The 15,615-nt window shown below is 41.1% G+C and overlaps 1 protein-coding gene and 1 long non-coding RNA gene across 21 annotated transcripts in view; one reads left to right on the top strand and one right to left on the bottom strand.

Annotated features, from left to right (window-relative positions):
• NFIA (nuclear factor I A) overlaps window positions 1-15,615 on the top strand; it is a 349,636-nt gene that overhangs the window by 196,936 nt on the left and 137,085 nt on the right. The gene's annotated exons all lie outside the window — the stretch shown is intronic.
• On the bottom strand, window positions 8,303-13,114 carry LOC110477149 (uncharacterized). 2 transcript variants are annotated; one of them, XR_002466541.3, is made up of 4 exons: window positions 12,851-13,114; window positions 12,458-12,766; window positions 10,873-11,033; window positions 8,303-8,828 (listed from the first exon to the last, which is right to left on the bottom strand). It is a non-coding gene; the product is annotated as an uncharacterized LOC110477149 (long non-coding RNA). The 2 variants fall into 2 exon arrangements; XR_002466540.3 differs by lacking the exon at window positions 8,303-8,828 and having other exon boundaries at window positions 10,558-11,033.

Raw genomic sequence — 15,615 nt, 5'->3', positions numbered from 1 at the left:
CTTTTTTCCTGGAACTGAGGAGAATTATTTCTTGTTCCTCATTAACTGAGGCTTCAGTTCAGCGAAACACTTAAGCATTTACTGAGCTTTCAACCAGAGTCCCATTGCTTTTAATTTAGAAGAATTTACCTTTGTCACAACCTCTGCTTTGAGGCAGTAGCATGTAAGCACTGGCTTAGAGTTCGGCATGTGTTAATTGTTTAAATATGTTTAGCCCTTTCCCCAAAGCTGTTGTGAATGTTTAATGCAGTATTTACACTAGCCTTAGCACAAGGACTTGTGCTGTAGGATTGATGCTTAAACATATACTTGCTCTGGAGTATGTGTCAAGTGTGTTGCTTGAATTTTGAAATTTCTATTGGGACTTGACTTGAAAGTTTTTAAGGGAAAGCACTCTTCAAGAGCAAAATGTGATTTAAGATTTAATAAAGGCAACTGTCTGCTTAAGCCACAGAGTAGTTGGGAAACTGGGAGAAGCCCTGAACATCTGTGTGATGGCAGCAGTGCAGGACATGGTCAAGGCACTACTCAAGCGCCTGATGCCTCACTACAAATGCAAGTTCTGGTGTGCTAAGAGCTTAAATACTGTCAAGAGTAGTTACCCTTCAAAAGGAGAACGTGTGGAAAAAATGGCATGTTTGGTACTTCAGGAGTTAACAAAAGTAAGGGCAAATCCACTTAGAGAAAGGCCCGGGGGGGGGCGGGGGGGTGTCACTTTTATGCAAGGATTCATTAAAAAATATCATTAGTTGATTTCAATATAGTTATCTCGTTCTTATTTAAAGGAAGAGGTTACATGCAGTATATTTAGGGGATGATTTTATTTAACACTTGGATGCGTTTTGCTCTAAAATGAATGCTTGCTCAAGAGTCTAAGAAGGCTTCATGGGAAGAGCAAAGCAATCTAAGCCATATGTATTGGGCAGTTTGCCAGTTGTTTGCCAATATGCCCAGGCCACCTGGCTATATATGCAGCCAAGTATGCCATTCTGACTAGCCAGCTTTAACCTTCAGGCTGCTTCTTTTTCAGCTCTTAGGAAACTCTAAAGCCCTCCAAAGCGCGCTGCGTTTCCCCCATGCCAGTAGTTTGTGTGCATCCAGACGCAGGCTGCGCGGCCGCCCTGACCAGACAGCTCGCAGCACCCATTTTCAATGAGTTCGCCTTTTGTCTAGAGAGCGGTTCAGTAGCGTTGAACCCGGGCCATAAGATGAGTCTGGAGATAGCAGACTGAAACCTTTACCCATATGCCATAGTTAGACACTTTGACTGACAAGCCACAGTTTTTGTTCCCAATACTGTAGAGACACTGTTTTACGGGTGGGGTTTAGGCAGGATTTTGTTTAATGTAGTTCACCACTATAATTTCTTTTCCCGAGTATTTGCATGAATTGTAAGAGAAGTGAAGCATTTAGCATAACTCAGGCGTTAATGGCATATTGTTTCATTATTGGGGTAATTTATTTAAATGTTTATTCATTAAATTTCACTCGCAGCCAAAAATATCTCAGCATTCTATTAATCTTTAGTTACATTTTGGGTTGTGGGCAAAGCCTAAAACAAGTACAGTATCCATGGCAGCAATTTAACATTTAGTAGATATCAGATATAATTAAGCTATTCTAAATATTGAAATTAAGGTAGGGAGAAAAAAAAAAGATTATATTCAATTCAGTAAACACAGCATGGGAAGTTTTAGTGCAGGAGCCAGCAAAATCTTTAACTGCATCCAAAGTAAAGGGAGTGCAGTCTGCGGGAATTGTCTTCTGTTTTAATGGAAAGGAGTTTGGGAATGGGATAATGTAGGGACTTTCCCTCGCTTTATAGCTGTTGATAAATACAGTGGGAGAGCTGCATTTGCAGGCTGGGGAAGGCAGCCGTGCTTCTCTGGGACATGTGCTCACTGCCTGCTTCGCTTTACGGAGGGACAAGTATTTTCTGGCGAGCACAGACGTTACAAAAACTTTCTGTGCTCCGATCTGGAAGCAGAGCCTGGGGTTCAGATCAGAAAGCTCCAGGCAGAACTCGCTCAAAATGGCCACGGTTTCCTCCCTTCGCACACCGAAGCCATAAATCTGACACAGCTTCGTTTCAAAAGATCCGTGAACCTGAGGGCCTGATATTTGAAACCCAACTTCTCCATTTGCAGGTGGGATTATTCGTGGAAGTAAGCGAGAGCACGCAGGCATCTTGCCTCCTGTCCGATCCCCCGCTCAGGTGGCAGCAGGACTTTTTTCACAGCCTGCAAAGCCAAGCGTGGAAAAACTGACACCCTCCCTTATTTTTTTAGGCACAAAATTGAAGGTTAAACAAAGGAAGGGAGGTTAAGGCTTTTGAGAAAAAAAAAAAAAAAAAAAAATTGAGCCCCGAGGGAAACTTTGCCAAGTTTCCCATGAAGCCCGAAACGAGCAACTTTACGAGGGAAGTTTTGCCGTGCTCGGCTCGTCGCACATTGTTCCCATCGCTTTGAAAGCTGTGCTGCTCCCGCACCGCCACCTGCACCCTCGCTGCTCCAACAAAGGCAGCCCAAGATCAAACGTGGAGCCCACCGGCCCTGCGATTTAATCCAGCAGGGTTTGCTGTTGAGTTGCATTGAGGTATTCTTTGTCCCTACAGGCGTGCTGCCTTTGGGGAGCCAGGCATATTGAATTGCTTTAAATCAGAGCCCACGCTGACATGCTCAAGGTATACTTTTTTGGAGGGGCCTGTCTTGGGTTTCCTCCGTGGCGGAACACGTTGCGGATCTGTGACTTGTTAGCGGAGCGTCAGAGCCGGAGTCGCGCAGCATCGGTGACATGTTCGATAAAGGCCCAGGGAAAGGCGCTGTTGCAAATGCACAAAGACAGACATAAAGGGAGTGGGAAAGTGTCCCGGTGGGCTTTGCAGTCTGGCAGGTGAGATGCAGCTGCAGCCGCCCCATCTGTGCTACCTTGGCCTGCTATGGCTGTCAGCATAGGTAACTTGGGCTATGATGGGAGAAGCAAAGCAGAAATTGAGACAGAGAATAAAAATTAAGGTTAAAAGGGAGAATAATGTTCTATGGGCATTTTGGGGATACTAACAGGTCACAAATTTTCACTTTAAGTGTTCACTGGGTCCCATTTTGTGCATTGCACTAATACATGGCTGGACAAATATACCCACTACAGTTTGTTTACTCAGCCTTGTATCAATCTGTGGCGATTTCCATATCATATTTAATCTAAGTGATGGGCTTTGGTCCCCATATTAATGGTATCTCTCCTATCACACGCTTTGCCATTGTAAATCTGTTTATTGTTTTTCGGTGTGGGTGTGCGTGACGCACACCCACATTCTTTCTACATTGTTACTCTCTTGTTGTCTCTTTATTTATTTGGACCCAGTTTTGCCTTCAGATAAAAAGATTAGTTGTAAATAGCAGCTTTGTCATCCAAGAATTTCCAAGCACTTAAATTTTGAAGGGTTGTTCGTGGAAAGTTGTTAAATGGGAGCATTATACTACGGTGTTATATTTATAATGTTAAGTATCCGCAGTTTAGTTTGATTGTTTCTCAACAAAACCATTCTGAGAAAAAGGACTGAGAAAAAGGAGGACTGTGTATACTCCACAGTTATTCCAGCCTCTGAGGACCAGGTATTTTTTTTCTTCCTGTATTTCTCACCTTCTCTTCCAACAAACCTTCCTCCCATCCCAACCACATAATGTATTGCAAATATGCAAAAACACTAAGGGCTTAGTTCCCCTCTGCTTGTAAACACAGCACTCCCATTAGCGGTGAGGCTGCCCATGCCTTTCAGGGGGAAAATGGTCTCTGAAATGCTTGGGAGAAAGAGCAAAGCTCTAATTCATGTGTCTTGGGTTGAAAAATTGAACCCACTCTGCTTATTTGCACCTCCATGCCAAAAAAAAAAAGTGCTGGTGCACTGGTCACAAGTGCAGATGAAGCAAACTAAAATGGATTTCCGTGGTCTAATAACAAACAGGGATGTTCAGATGCTGTTGCCAATTCTGCATGATTGACTGTTAAGTCCAGAGAGACAACCCTCTCCCATTGAAATCAATAGGATTTTTGCCGTTGGCTTTCCTGGGACAAAGATTTAATTTCCAATAATCCACCACCTGATTTTAGGCATGTCATTTAGTAACTGATTCACTGCCAATTAACAGGAGAAACTTCCCCTACTGAAGAATCTGCTCTTTTTTCTCTTTTCTTTCCTCCCATTGCCCCTGCTCCCCCCACCCCCCTGCTGACTTTCCATTTAGTAATAGTTCTTTCGCAAAAGGTATCCATTTCCCTTTAGATTTTTTGTCTTGTTTTGTTCTATTGGGGTTTTTTTGTTGTTGTTTTTGTATTTTACTACATACCATAACATGGGAAATGGTCCCTCCAGGCATGACAGTTTGAGATGAGGATGTGGTAAGTTGAGAATCTATGTTGTTGTGTTGGATTTCTTCGTGCCTCCACACATCCTTAAAGCACTGTGACATGCACTGACTTGGAACAACTAATCCACACCTGGTGACAGGCTACATCACCATGGCTTAAAAAATTTCAGCCTCTTCCCTCGTGTGCAGGAAGGGGTCATGTTCCCCATGCCTGCTGCAGGATGCTAACAGATATAATAGTCAGGACAGGGAAACAGAAGGATCTGTTAAAGGGAGTTGTCGTGATAAACAGGTGTGATATTCAGGTTGCTACTTCAGGGAATCTCAGGAAAGGAAGCTGGGTAGCTGAACCCCAAGCAGATGGTAGGGTTTGTCTCTGCAGAAGGCAGAGCCTGAAACAAATTTTGCTGTGGTTACACTGAGGCAAACCAGGGTTGACTCCACAGGGTGGCTAAGGACTGTAATGGAAAACAACACAAGCTCCACAGCTTCTTAGAATTTTGTCTTTAAATTTTAATTTGTTATAAAACTGATAACCTTTAAATGAATGTGAATGACTGCAGGGTGTTGAGGACAGCCCTGTCACAGCCCAGACTGTTTTGGGTGCATAAGTTCTCCAGCAGTGCCAGGGCTTGGATTAATACTTGGGCTCCAGTTAGCAGTATGTGACTGCTCACACGGATTTGCATGTTTGAGAGCTGGTAGTTAAAGTTTGGGATTCGCAGGCAAGCATAAGTCTTTGGAGGATCTACCTGTGAAAAACTTTTAAAGTCAGTAACTTGAACAACACTCCAAAAAAGAGGAGAGAAAAACAATTCTCAAACAGAACATAAATTATGGCAAAGCATGAAATTAATAAAAATGGAGGAGCAAAAACACGTAGTGTGTTAAAATAATAAGTCACTTTGTGCACATGCACAATTTATTAATTTACAGTTGTGTTTCTGGAGGCAGTATTTCTGCTCCTAGCTCTCAGTTACTTCAGTACAGAAAAATGTCAATTTCCACTAAAATTCTGTCAGCATTGATATCAGTTTTATCACAGTTATTTATAACCCATATACCAACCTGAATATAATTAACCGTATATAATTTGTAGGGCTTGCCAAATAGCGAACAGTTATTTGCTACCCAAAGTATTTGTGTAATTAAAAAAATGTCAGCTAGTGTATTAGAAACATTTCATACAGCTGGCTAAATAGTTCAGAACATATTGGTGAATAATATATTAATTCACTGATGTACTGCATATTGAATAAATTGTTTTAATAAGTGAAATTGCATTTGGCCCATTAGAGTTGACTCCAACTCTGCAAAGTATTGAGTCAAAGGGAGCTGAGGGCATGACAGAGGAGGCTTTATCAGGTTGTTAAATATTAGGTCTTGTGAGTACAGCAGTTAGGGGTACACTTAGGAGCACTACTGAATGAAGAATACAGTTCTCCAAGACACTGTTCTCCCGAGGTCATTCAAATGTGGTAACTGGAACCTTTCTAAGGCATAAAAGTACTTTTGTACTTTTGCAAAATCAATACGGTGCCGTTAATGCGAAGTTCGCTTTCTCAGACTGTAATTACTAAGGTCAATATTATACAGTTGTTATTAAATAAAGATAAAAAAAGTTCCCACCCCGTATCTAATCAAATTTCAGGTTCTGCATTCTGTAAGTTCATGTTATAACTTTGCCATGTTAACGAGGAGTGTGTGCAGCAGCGCTGGCTGCACTGTGCAGCTATGTTGTTGTAAGTGCTTTCCCATATGGTGAGCCGTGCCTGCAGCAGCATATAGCACTTCTGTGTGGTGTCATGCTCCCCTCTCCCCAGGTTTTATATGCCTAATTCAATACCAAGGCGAGTCAAGTTAAAGGGGAAATTGAGCCCCTGCTTTGTGGCCCCTGTGCTGGCTGTCTCCCTGTCCTTTACCTGTGAAGATCCTAAGGCAAGAGGCCTTCGGAATGAGTTTCTGTCAATGTTTTATGTCAGTATCAATTCCATGAGATGCACAAGAGATTTTGTGGCTTCCTATTGTGCTTCTATACACTACTCAGAGCAGGGAAAAAGTAAGTTTAGAGAAATAGTAGAATGGGTTTCTGTACTCTCAGTATTGCTAATAAAATTCAGTAATTGCCATATTTTAAAGTCATAAACTGGTACAATTTTTACTGCAGTGTCCATTCAAAGGGAGCTCCTGGTTCGTGGCAGTGATAAGCAGGCAGGGCTGTCTGTTGGGTTACTTATCCATGGCACCAGGATCGTCTGTTGTTCAGATGTGTGAGCTCCGGCCTCAGTTTCCGTTCACGGTTGCCGTGTATCATCGCAAGAGTGATGATAACGCCTCTTCAAGGTGGCATTATAGTGACAGTTTAACATGGCAAACTTCTGCTTGGCAAACAGACAGCGACTGTTAGCCAATATTGGCTGAGACTCACTGATGATACCACGTAGTGTATCCTTAAAGAGGATAGTTCTTTGGACTTGATCCCGCTCCCTTTTCTCTCATGTGCCTCTCAGTCCAAGGAGGAAAAAAGAGAGCAGATAAATGTATCAACCCTCCTTTTTATGGCTGCCTCCACCCTTCTTTTTACGGGGTATGCGGAGGAATGGTTTCCAAATATAGGCTTTTTACTGTCTTTCCTTCCGGGAAATGGTCTGGAGTTTGCAGAGTCAGAAATCCTACTTCTGAAGTGCTAAAAACGGGGTTTTGCATAATGCTTATCACTGGGAGCTGTTTCTTTTTCCTGAGAGACTCAAGAGAGTGCGTCCCAGTGAGCCCTGCCAGGCAGGATGGCAATCTCCCTCCGGCGGGTTTTTGGGTTAACCAAGTTAGGGTAATCTCCGGCCTGTGCTCACTAACTCAACCCTGAAACTCTGCAGCTGGAGACCTCAAACATTCCTATTCCTCTGCCCAAACATGCTGTCATATCCTTCTTTACCACTAGAGCACAAAATCCAGCAATCCACATGAGCTGCTTCTCAATCTCTACTGTTAACTTCTAGTAAATAATGCATTTAGAATTATTTAAAATAGTTGCCTTTTTACCATGTAACTTCATTACGATGCTCTCTGAATGCCTGTCAGTGAAATAACTGTGAATTTTAACAAGCATGCTTTAAATAGGCTGCTTTATGTATAAATGTAAGTTAACATCTTAACAGGAATTCCATTTTAGTATCTATCGTAATGTTTTGATGATCCCTTCTGATACCTTCTGTGTAGGGAGAGTCTCATTCCTCAAGTAACATTGTGTTGTTAAAAGGTTATTCTTATTTTACAGCCTTATTTTGTGAGCTTGGTGATGCCAGTGGAAGCGTACAAGGCCCTATTTCAGACAGCAACATTTGTAACTCATGTCCTCAAGAAAGGGGGGTGTGCAGATGTAGTTTGCCAGTTGTCTTGAGACTTCTTTGTAATTCCTGCACAATTTTTCTCTCTTGATCTAAGCTTTTGGACTCCCTTTTGGCAACTGGCATTTTTGTGTGCTTTGGTCACAGTCTGCTGGGCATGTGGATGGGTTACTACGTGGGTGGAAGCAGAGTCGCTCCGCGCTCAGTTCAGGAAAAACATTGCTCCAGAGCAACTTTGTCTTGGTTTGTTTTGGAAGGAGCTGCCACGGATCTTGGCTGGAGGCGAAGCTGTCAGGGTGAGGGTCATGACGAGCTGTACGATAGCAGGGAGGCTGCAGGAAAGCCGGTGTCACAAGCCAGAAAAAGTGCCGGCCTGAAGCCGAGCAGATTTACTTTATCCCCACCACAGCTCAAGTCAGATCCGTCTTTACTGCTCCGACAGGAATTTGCCAGCCCTTCTTAAGTGCCACCCCAGACAACTCAGGAAGATGCATCTTACCACGTGCCTGTCCCAGCAGGAATGAGCTGGGACTATTCTCTTTTCCAGAAATACATTGCAAATTGTTGGGCCAAAATAGAATGTGTAAGTAAAGCTTAGAGGTAATCTCTGCTTAAGCATTGACCCCGGGCCTTAGATTTATAAGCTTATTCCTGCTGTCCCACCATAAAACTAAAATACCCACTCCAACATGTAGCATTTACATAATAGTTTGGTGCAGCTTTATGAATGTATGTGCTTGTATTTTTCCGCTTGCTGTGAAAAAGAGAGTCCTGAGGACTTGATTCAGCTTGGCTGTTCCAGTGCAGTGCAACTTGATCCTGGTATTGCAGAAGGTGGACTCATCGCCTGGGGAGAGTCACATCACTTTCTTGGGAATGCCGTGAAGAAAGCAGCTGTAAAGTGTCTGTGGGGCTGCCCAGAGAGCAGCTGCTTCCCGGGTGTCCTGGCCATGGCCCCAAAGCTCTGCCTCCTCTTCCTCTGGGGAGGAAGATGGGGGTGCCTCTCACTTGGGCAGCACCCGCTTGGAGCAGGACAGCTGCTGCTGGGAGCTGGCACCTCACTTTTTGTCCTTCAGGGACCTGGAGATGAGCAGAACCCTCTAAAGTGGATAAACAGCTGCAAAGTGAATTTTGCAATAAAACATGTAAAATATGTAGCATATAAAAAAAAAAAAAGAAAGTTATTAAAAACTTAAGATCAAAACATTCCAGGCGTTATGGTCTGTTCCTGCAGAGCTGTGTAAAAAATGCTGGAGCTTTACAAATGCTGGAGCAACAGAAGAGTTCAGATATGTCAGATATTTTGGACCTTGCAGCCCATTAACATAATAAATTAAAAATAACAGATGATAGTATAACTCTTGAGATTGCAACAAAGTCCTAATTTTAAAGGCAGAAGAGACTTCTGATTTTTCACAACAAACGCATCAGGTTTTTACTGAAGATTTTCAGAGGTTTCTTGAGTGCTTTGCTAACATTGTGACTTTCAGTATAAAATATGCACTAGGATTTACACCCTAACCATACACTTTATAATTGGAAAAGGGTGTTCCTGTGGCTGAGATTCAGCTGCAAAATCCATGGGATTCAGAACCAAGCTTTCATTTTGAACTGTGGCCATGCAATATCCAAATTAAAGATGAAAATACTAGCTAAGAGATGAATATAATGAGTGGAACAGATGATCTGCAGCAAACATGAGATATTTTCTTTTAAATTATGAATCATCAAAATCACACCTATAGTTATTATTTTCCCAGTCTCCATGGAAGGTCAAAAGTGTCATCAGCTAAATGGATGCAAATCTAGAATACTTTCAGCAAAGTTACTGAAACATGCAGCAGACTGATTGCATTGATGAAGAAAAGGAGATGAAAGATATATGGCCTTTTTAACACCTTCTTTCCATAGTGTGAATTGTTTTTAATGTTTATTTCATCTTAATTATATTTATATATGTATATATAGGGTTTTGAAAATAATCTCTATTGAACCTATTTTTGCAGGATATGATTACATATTTTAAGGGACGAGTTTGGGATTTGCCAGTTGAAAAAGCACCTCTAAACTGTCCAACTAATAAAGTCAGGTGTCCTCAAATACTATTTGAAATGATAACCATATATATTTTTTTTTCAACTGTGCCATAGCTTCCATATCTTACTGTTAAGAAGCTTCTTTTGGGACTGAGACAGGTCACGTTGGAAGTCAGTGGCTAATCAGCTCCCACTGCACACTGTCTGCTTTCAGCTTGAATTATCTTAGGCAGACATCCTGGCTAGCTGCAACACAAACCTCTGATGGCTTAAGCCTGAGAAGACCTGAGTTTGGCAGCCACTAAGTTAGCGATGAGGAGAGGAAAAGAAATCCTATCTCTTCTGGTGCTTTTCCCGTCTTGGTTTCCCCACTAGAAATCAATAGGAAGGTCGATAGTTGGTTTTGAGTTGTTCAGTACATGCTGGAGTTTTCTGATGTAAACCTTGGGTGTCTGGGTTTCAGACGCTCTAATGTGTCAGGAGGTTTGATAGCTGCCACTGCCATCCCAAGTTACACTTTATTTCCAGTGACAGCCTTTGTAACATGAGAAAGGGATGAATTCAACAGTTAGAAGTACAGATCAATCTTAGAAGCTCACTGCTCTGGGGGAGGGGACAGGTTAAAATTTTTAGAGAAATTTATTATGGTGGTTTCTTAACTATATGCTGAAAAAATGCTGTGTGAGATAGGGCTACATGGAGGTAACATAATTTTTTTCCCAAAGATACTTTTGGCATTATTCAAAACTCCATAAGCGTTGGGTTTCTTTGCTCACTGCCAAGTAGAAGTTACTCAGCATGAAGGTACAGTGGCTGGGGAAAGTTTTTATTGATTAAAAAGCTCCCATTCAGGGTTCTTTTGTTAGCACTTCCATAAGCAGGACTGCTAAGATAATAAGAATATTGCACAAATGGTATTCTACAACCAAAGTTTTCTCTGTTGACATGAAGGACCTGAAGCCATGAGGGAAGCTTGAGTTGTGACAGGGAGGTTTAAGTTGTGAGCAGTGTGCAGGTCTTTTCTGCATTTATTGAGTCTTACAAGCATTGGTACAAGAGTCATCTTGCATCCCTATGATATGGATTTGTCTTTTGTGACAGTGGTTTGATGTGTATCTGCCTCACCTGCTCTCATCTTTTGTCAGATCTCTGCAAGAACCTGTTTGCCCCCTTGCTTCTTGAGTGACAGTTCTTTAATTCCTGAAGAACATGTCATTGGTGGAGAAGGCTGCTGATGTAATTCTTCTGCAAATTTGGAGAAAGGGTAGATGGATGTAGCACTTCCTCTGCAACAAAAAGATATCACTCTTTATTTCATCTTCTACTCAGTCTTTATTCGCACTAGAGGAAGTTCTGTCCTTGGGTCTACACATGAGTTTCATCAATTGGCTTCAGTGGAGAGCAGCTGAAAGCTAATCCTGGACCATATATATTTGAAAAGCACAGTCCAATCCTCCCAGCCTTTCTCCCAACATATCTGTTGGTAGCCTTGGCAAAGATTTCAGTGAGAGTGTCCATAGAATCCTAGGAAAATGCTTAAGCTGTCCTGCCTTACATAGATATTAATTGCAAATGTGATTTTTAGATATAAGAAAATCAAAATGTTTAGAGTGGACCTAGAAAAGTCTTTGAAAATTGTGATGGTACATCTTTCATATTACCAAAATGACACTGTTATTTAAAGCACTGAAACTGCTCTTTGAATTCTATCTCAATATTTAACCAATAATATTTAACGATGTTCACATGAAGCGAGTATCTTACCCCAGTACACTTTTAGATATCAATCATGCTGTATTAATTGAAAGGATTTGGTCTAATCTCATAAAGAAACAGGCAAACTCTTGGCTTTTCTCTAAAGTAAAAATATATCACTCATGTCATCCATTACTGTGCTATAATTATGGTAAGTGAAGCAGAACAGAATCGATGGAGCAATTTATCAATGCATTCCCAACTATTCCTGCACAGCTGACGTCATGCAGCTGCAGATACTGTCCTTCAATATAAAAGATACCCAGCAGTGTCAAGACTTTATTCTGATCTACTCCAGCATAATATTTTCATATTTAATATTGTCATTTCAATTATAGTTTAATTAATTTATTTCATTCACTATGAAATTATACTTAATTAGTTGGCTTTTAATTTTTCCCCCCCAGATTAAAATTTCAAAAGGGCAAAAAAAAGGAGGGAGAATAAAAATCCCAGACATCATTTAATTCAGACTTCAAGGTCAAAAACCCCTTATAGTTTAAACTTTATGCTAATAGAGCATAAACTTGATCTTTTCTGTTCCACTCTAAATTATTTCAAGATAAGAAGCAGAATATAATATGTGTAGTAAGCATTTCCAATAGACATTTGTCTTCAGATATTAAATACTTCCCCAAAATGTCATTTTAATACTTGGATGCTGTTTAGTACCTTCAAATATTTGCCTTTTTGCACACTCTCTTTTCCAAGTGTTGGGTTTTACCCATATATTATCTTTTTAAGTTTTATTCAAATAGGCCGACAGAGTTAGAGCCTCATGTAGACTAAACTTTAGTGCGGCAGTCTTGGAGATAGCACTGTTTGTTCTGTAAAAACACTCACCCCGCATTCCTCCTCAAGTTATTAAATGTGTTTACACTACATTAAATATGAAAAATGAACTTCTTCAGCAAAGGGATTGTTTAAAATACTGGGAGAAATATGGCCAGAATACCTTGCTGTACCCCCTGGCCCCGAGTGGTACTGAGGCGCTTCTCTTGGCTCTTCATGGCACTTCTGGGCCAGAGCTGTTTTTGACAACCATGCCTTTCTTCATCTGGCACAAAGCCTTCCTTGGGATTTTGGCACTGTCAGAGTGAAGGGCGTTTGGTCCAAAAACACACTGATCTCGCAGGGTGGAGAGAAGAAGGGAAGTATTTGTTTACAGCTCACCCTGCCATCGGGCTCTCTCAATAAACCAGCCTTTCCAAAGATGTCTGGCTGCTGGGATGACTTTTTTCTCCTCAAACTTTTCCTTTTGTCCCTGGGAGAGAAGCACATGGAAAAGTTAGTCAGGAAATTAAAGCTGCAAAAGTAGTTTTTTCTCACACGACAGCTGCGGGTTTACGTGTGGTTGTGTGCAGTCCCTCTGTCATCCCATTTCCTCCTTTGGAGGGGCCTTTGGTCCCAGTGGGGTTCCTGGGGCCTCGTTAAACAGTGACGAAAGGCAACACGTCTTCTGTGTCCCAACATCCGTGGGGTCCCTGTTCCCATCACCAGGACTCCCTCATGGGTGCCTCCTTCGCCAGCACCGCGCCCTGGAAAGGGTTAAGGGGCCCAGGCAGCCCCATGGCAAGCGCAGTGTCCGTCTCTCTTTAAAGATGTACTTATAAACACCTGCAGGGTGGATTTCTGAAGGGCAAGTTTACCTGATATTACACGGTATTGTTTAATTTGGACTATATTTAACCAGCGCTGTGTTGAAACAGTGTCGGCGAGCTCTGAGAGCTTGCCAGGCACATTCTCAAAATGGTTGCCAAGCTGTAAGATGGCTGCCAAGGTCTGACTGCACTGAACAGGTCCAAAATGGTGACCAACCTCTCATCATTTTACTGCTGCCGATTTTTTTTTTTTTTTTCTTTTTTTTTGTGCTCGTGTGTGTGTGTTTTGTTTTCCTTCCCAAAGTAAGGAAGATGCCGGACTTGGCACCGGCCTCTTGGCACTACGATTTATAGTGTCATCCAGAGATTCAAGTAGTTACTGTGTTCTTGTTTCACAGCACTTGGCAGAAAGCTGCCGAGGGGAGGACGTGAGGTGAAATAGCCGGTGTAAAATAACATCAGCGTTTTCCTTCCTTGGCTAAAAAGTACCAAACACGTTGAGGGGGAAAAAAAGTTATGCAAACCCAGTGTAGAAGGTATGATATTTGGAAAGAAATCAGCAGAGTGCAGCTTTGACCAAAGCTCCAGACTTTCCTTTTGAACTGTGTGTCTGAAGTGGTGCAAACTTTATCTCCAACAGGTTTAGGATTATCTTTTTATATATGTGTATATATATATATATATATTTCTTTTCCCCCCCTGCATTTGTTTACTGGAGTTTATAGCAGTTTCTTTCTGGCAGTTGTGCTACTTAGCAGATTGAAATAAAATCGTAAGGGTGAATTAAAACACACTGCTGTTAGTGCTGATTAGAATTTTAGCTTAGTGTAAATACCGGATGCAGTGTCCAACTTTTCAGGGACTTGGCATAGACTCAACAGGGATCTCCGGGCTGCACAGGAGAAAGTGTGTGCTTGCAAGCTTTTTAAATACTTGGATAGGTGAAACTCACTACTTCTGCTGGTGTGCGAGCTCATTTGGTGCCTGTGTAATGCATTAAGTAGTCCAAGGTAGCCCTGAAAGAAAGGAAAAAAACAAAGGATAAGAATAAAAGTCAAACCGTTTAAGCTAAGAACTTTAAATGTATGGATTTGTATTTTTATGCTGACCATCCCGTGCTAAATGCTTGCCTGTGCATGCAAGCAGTAAATATAGTCCCAGCTACTTTTTGGATGGCACTTGAAATTAAACAGATTGCCTAAGGACAAATAATTTTGAAAATACTAAATGGTCCTCTATGCAGCTGGAAAATATTTGTAGTTATAGGAACAGAATGATAGAGAGAGGCTTTTTTTAAATGCAAATACCTACATTCAGGTGGATTATATTAGTAAAAACTCCCTTTCTCATAGTCTCACTCTCAGATTACCTTGGTATATTTTTCCCGTTTAAGTCAAAAGTGGAAAATCAAGTATTATCATCCCAGGTGATGTGGCAGCTTCCCTCCACACAGCATTTGGGAGGTATTAAATCAGCAACAGGATCCACACCTAAATCCAAATGCTTCATCTCCGGTATTGCACATCCTCTACAAGTGCTGGATCGATGGGCCACATCATTTCTCCTGCAGGAATGGCAGGACCCTGAAATCTACTTTGCCTTCATCCATTTGGTTGAGGCAATTCATATGGATGCAGATGTCTTTTGCAGCAATGTTTGCTGTTTATATCCACATTTCTCCCATAACTTATTCCTTTATGTCTTCGTAGAGGTTATAAACATCCCTTTAGTTCAGATTCACCCTCTTTCACTGGCAGCCTATATTTCCATCATACTTCCTTGGACTAGGGTATTATTTTTAATGATGTAATTTGAACTCTTGATTCTGTGGTGAAAAGATGAGATTAAGACACGCAGCCTCTGAAAAAAGTATTGGATACTGGTTAGGGCACATGGAGTTTAATTGAGCCAGATTCATTTATTGAGTTATATACCAGATTCTCTAAAATATTTTTCAGGATATTTTGACATTATACAGGACCAAAATTTAGAGCACTTCAAATTCAAGGGGAAAAAAAAATCAAGAAAAGTCTTGCTTATCGATGTAATAAAAAAATTGGTGTAGAAACTCAAAGAGAACCCTCTTTAGTGTTTAAAAATCTTAGTGAAGACTTTTAAAGAAAGATTGGAACAGGATATTGGTGTCATGTTCTCAACTTCATCTCTCTGCCACTTTAATAAAAACCTGCGAATTAAAAGAATAATGTTTAAACTGTTTTAAATAAAAAAGTGCAGTGTTTAGGAGATACTAAACCTAGGTACAGCATGCACACTGGCATAATATGCATCACCATTTCTAAAATTGAATTTAGGTGTTCATTCTTGCCTTTGTGTTTGAGATCCAGGTAGACAAAACTTCATAATCTGCTGCAAACCTAATTTTCAATTACAAAAGTTGACAATTTGTTTATTTACATAAATATTCAAACATACCTAGTTTAAAAATGGAATATAACCTTTGAATGTGAAAATTTTGTGAGCCATTAGGACACTTGTGGCTTATCCTAAAAAT

The sequence above is a fragment of the Lonchura striata genome, chromosome 9, assembly GCF_046129695.1.
Source record: "Lonchura striata isolate bLonStr1 chromosome 9, bLonStr1.mat, whole genome shotgun sequence".
Classification (NCBI taxonomy): domain Eukaryota; kingdom Metazoa; phylum Chordata; class Aves; order Passeriformes; family Estrildidae; genus Lonchura; species Lonchura striata.
Note: the sequence above shows the minus strand (reverse complement) of the source record. Positions and strands in the feature narration are given on the sequence as shown.